Consider the following 4,590-nt stretch of genomic DNA (forward strand, 5'->3'; position numbering starts at 1 on the left):
AGCCCCAGTATACCAACTACTGACTCTCGGCTATGTCTGCTTGTGTTAAACATGCTTTATCTGAACATGTTTATAAAGACTTGTTTATTTTAAACGAGCAGAGAATAAAAACTGGACTGAAAATGATGAAGTGTGATGAAGCATATCTGAAGCTAGAGGAAAAATCAGGAGAGCAAAGACAAAAACTCACAATTTGAAGATTCAGAGAAGAAATCCTTGAGACGTTATAGTCAGGAACACACAAGACCAAACTGTGTTTTAATGTGACTTTTAAGCCATGCATAGGCTACATCTAAAAGTGCCATTTTAATAAAGATATTTAAATGTCTTCTTACACACACACTGTAATATTTCTACTTCCCGTCTTTCTCTTCTGCAGTCTCTAATGGTGCAGATGAACCAGTAGAGAGTCATGCAATGAGACACTGACAGATGAGATCTGAACCGCTCGTGGACAGAGAGAACACTGATGTGGAACTGGAACGAATGAAGACGCAGCTGAAATGTGAAAAGAGTATTTGTCTGGAGCTTTAATGAAGTGTTACTACTAAAGGACCCAAACTAGACCCAGTCTGTCTGTCTGTTACACAGCTGTAGTCTGAAGAGTTGACCTTCAAAACTGAAAACGTGGATTATAAATGCTTGATCTAAGAAGCTTTTATTTCTATGATTTATGGACAAAGTGACTAAAATCATTTGGGCAGCCTCTATAAAACAAGCAAGAGTTCTGTCAAACAGATTTGCACTCTACCAGAACACTCAATGTGCTTGAATGTGACTGGCGCCATCTAGAGCAAAATAAAAAATATGCCCAGCAACAATTTGAAAGTCAAAGCAGGACGCATTATTGTTCAAGCACACATATTACATATTAACTCCAACAGAGTTCATCTGACTCCATTAACAGTGCTGTTATTCTTTAACCTCTTATTCTTTAAAGGTAGAAGTCTTTCTTAGACTGATAGGAAAATGCAGGCTTTAACCTGAACATTTAGATAAAGTTAAAACCAGTTCAGCTTCCAACATTATCAATGATAGAAGGAAAGATTCTCAAAGCTTCAAAGCAGGCAGAGATGTGTTAAATATTTATTTATAGCATGAGAGAGTGTGTGTGTGTGTGTGTGTGTGTGTGAGTGAGAGAGAGAGAGAGAGAGAGTGTGTGCGCGCGTTTTTGTGACAAATGAGGACATAAATGTGTATAATGACAAAGGTATGACAGGTATTACAAGGAGAAGGTGACTTTTCAGGACATTACCCCATGTCCCCACTTTTCAAAACGCTTATAAATCACACAGAATGGAGTGTATTGAAAATCTGAAATAGCAGAAAGTCTCCTGTGAGGGGTAGGTTTAGGGGTAGGGTTGGTGTAGGGCAATAGAATATACGGTCTGTACAGTATAAAAACCATTACGCCTATGGAGAGTCCCCACTTTTCACAAAAACAAACCTGTGTGTGTGTGTGTGTGTGTGGGGGGTGTTTTTCAGCTGCAGGGACAGGACGACTGGTTGCAATTGAGGGAAAGATGAATGCGGCCAAGTACAGGGATATCCTGGACGAAAACTTTCTCCAGAGTGCTCAGGACCTCAGACTGGGCCGAAGGTTTACCTTCCAACAAGCCAATGACCCTAAGCACACAGCTAAAATAATGAAGGAGTGGCTTCACAACAACTCTGTGACTGTTCTTGAATGGCCCAGCCAGAGCTCTGACTTAAACCCAATTGAGCATCTCTGGAGAGACCTAAAAATGGGTGTCCACCAACGTTTACCATCTAACCTGACAGAACTGGAGAGGATCTGCAAGGAGGGATGGCAGAGGATCCCCAAATCCAGGTGTGACAAACTTGTTGCATCTTTCCCAAAAAGACTCATGGCTGTATTAGATCAAAAGGGTGCTTCTACTAAATACTGAGCAAAGGGTCTGAATACTTAGGACCATGTGATATTTCAGTTTTTCTTTTTTAATAAATCTGCAAAAATGTCAACAATGCTGTGTTTTTCTGTCAATATGGGGTGCTGTGTGTACGTTAATGAGGAAAAAAAATGAACTTAAATGATTTTAGCAAATGGCTGCAATATAACAAAGAGTCAAAGAGTGAAGGGGGTCTGAATACTTTCCGTACCCACTGTATATATCACAAAACAATAAAACTAATTTTATACATACACACATACACATAATATATATATATAAATAGTTTTATTGTTTTTCTAATAAGTTTTATTGTAAAAGTATGATTATAATATATATATAAAAATAAAGATAGTGTTAATATACTTGCAATGTACTATTGATAAAGGAAATATATTTGAAATACAATAAATTATAATTTATTTTTTCACCAGGGTGAAATAAGCCAAAAGTACTACGGGGCATATAATATTACCGCAAAAATAATACATTCATATCTTGTTTTTATGTTTGGAAAACACTCATGATAAACTTGTGATGTATTTGTAACACAAAGAAGGTGAAGTTCAATCTAATCAATCATGTGATTAGTGTCTTCATGGGCTTAAGTGTACTAAGTATACTTAAAGTTGTTCCACTTCAACACATAAAAGTACAGTAAATACACTTTAAATTCTGCTTTACTTCAATTTAATATCAACTAAAATATACTTAGTACCAAATTGGTTGTTCGAAAATGGCAAAATTTAAGTTAACTAATCATGAACACATCTGAAGTATACACTCAAGTACGCCAACATGTAAAATACTTCTCATATATATTAAAATGCTTCTCGAAGGTCAGTGCAAAACATTATTAAACATGGAATGCAAACCCTAAACCAACTGAAATGAAATCAATTTCTATTCTCCTCAATGCATGTTTGAGCAATAGACTGTACATATTCAATTCAACACAATTCTAATCAGTTTATAAGCTGTAATTGATATACTGAAAACTGGTATTCCTTACTATATTAATGTATTATCAATTATAAACACACTGGTCTATATAGCTCAAGTAGTTTACTGCACTTTATTCTTCTGGATTGTCTTTCATGAATGCTAATGAATCTGAAGTCATGCACATGGAAATATTAACTTACTTCCTCGTTGCATCATCGTCTGTTTAACTGGTTAGGCCTGTTGAGACTGTATTTAGCTTCGGTATAAAAGCAGAGCACACACACGAATGCAGACGCAAATGTTTGCAGCTGCTGACTATAAAACAAGGATTCTCCCTGTAGCTCTTTACTTCTTCATGACATCTCTCTTCGTCTCACAGGTGAGAAACATGTTTCTAACACTTGATTTCATTCATCATTAAATCCTGCTTTATACTGAGGCGCTTTATTCTCATACGGATGACTGGATTTTTGCCATTTTATTAGCAATGTTTTAATTTCTGCCACTTGTGAATGATTCAGTGCTTGTGTTATAACAGTGTACATCTCTGTATTCCTCGTTTCATATTGCATAAGCTGGCTTTTTTAATTAAACTGCATTTGTGTGCATGATCACAGATACGAATGGAGTGTAAAGAGACAATAAAGCAAACAGAAAGCTGCTGGAGCGTCAGGAACCACAGATGAGCAAAAAACACGAGGACAGAAAGAAATGGAGGTCAGAAGTAAGACACAAACCTGTGAATCACAAGAGAAAAGCAGACAGATATCTGCTAGATGTGAGAGTATGGAGACACTAAAGCCGTACTGTAAGTGTTTGGTAATCATTAATCACATTTCAGTCTCAGTCTCGCTTGATTGGCTGTTGTTTCCTTAAAGCTCTTGTCATGAAGTGACACATTTATACTGATTCAAATGAACGAAACATTTACAGACAGTGTTTGAGTGACAGAACATGTTCTGATCAATAACTTAAATGTATAGGAGGATAATCTGATATACAGTATGTTTGTGATTTCTAGTGTAATGTGATCCAGACGGACATGTGACGTTTGATTCTGATGTTACAAGTGAGGTGAGATTCTCACATCGAACCCTTCATCACTGATGTCTATCATCATCATCATCATCATCATCAGACTACCGTTGACCTCCAGCCTTCTGGAAGCTTTAACAGACTCGTCCGAGCACAAACACACTCAGCAAGAGCGTCTTTCCCAGAGAACCTGCTGATGCTGCACTTTACTGTCAATCATACTGTGAACATTTGAGCTGCATCAGACAGAGACTTGTTTTTGTTTAACCAAATACTTGTTTCAATTTGCACTGCCTCATATTTCATGCATTCCCGTTTACTATGCACGTTGATTTATTTCATAGATTCTATCCACCTAATTTCTAACAGAATGGCTGTTTGTAAACTGAATGCATCTGGCTTCCGGTCTCATGCACGCCCAGTTATTTTTAGCTGCACAAAACAGCTTTTTATGCTGTTTGAGATTGCAAAACCTCATATTTACCATGTTATTTTAATGAATCGTCATTTTAAATACACTACTCTGTAGTGCAATGGTTATACCATTTATGCCATTTAATTCTTCTACACTCTAAAAAATGCTGGGTTAAAAAGGGACAAAACCCAGCTATTGGGTTGTTTTGACCCAGCGGATGGGTTCAAAACAACCCAACCACTGGGTCAAAACAGCCCAATAGCTGGGTCAAAACAGCCCAATAGC

At 37.1% G+C, this 4,590-nt stretch overlaps 1 long non-coding RNA gene across 1 annotated transcript; it reads left to right on the forward strand.

Moving 5' to 3' along the window:
- The first annotated feature begins 3,155 nt into the window (after positions 1 to 3,155).
- LOC107579354 (uncharacterized) lies at positions 3,156 to 4,482 on the forward strand. The gene is made up of 3 exons (XR_001608466.1): positions 3,156 to 3,234; positions 3,473 to 3,663; positions 3,877 to 4,482. It is a non-coding gene; the product is annotated as an uncharacterized lncRNA (long non-coding RNA).
- Positions 4,483 to 4,590: the final 108 nt, after the last annotated feature.

This window comes from Sinocyclocheilus grahami, unplaced genomic scaffold, assembly GCF_001515645.1.
Source record: "Sinocyclocheilus grahami isolate Dianchi unplaced genomic scaffold, SAMN03320097.WGS_v1.1 scaffold16808.1, whole genome shotgun sequence".
NCBI classification, from domain to species: Eukaryota; Metazoa; Chordata; class Actinopteri; order Cypriniformes; family Cyprinidae; genus Sinocyclocheilus; species Sinocyclocheilus grahami.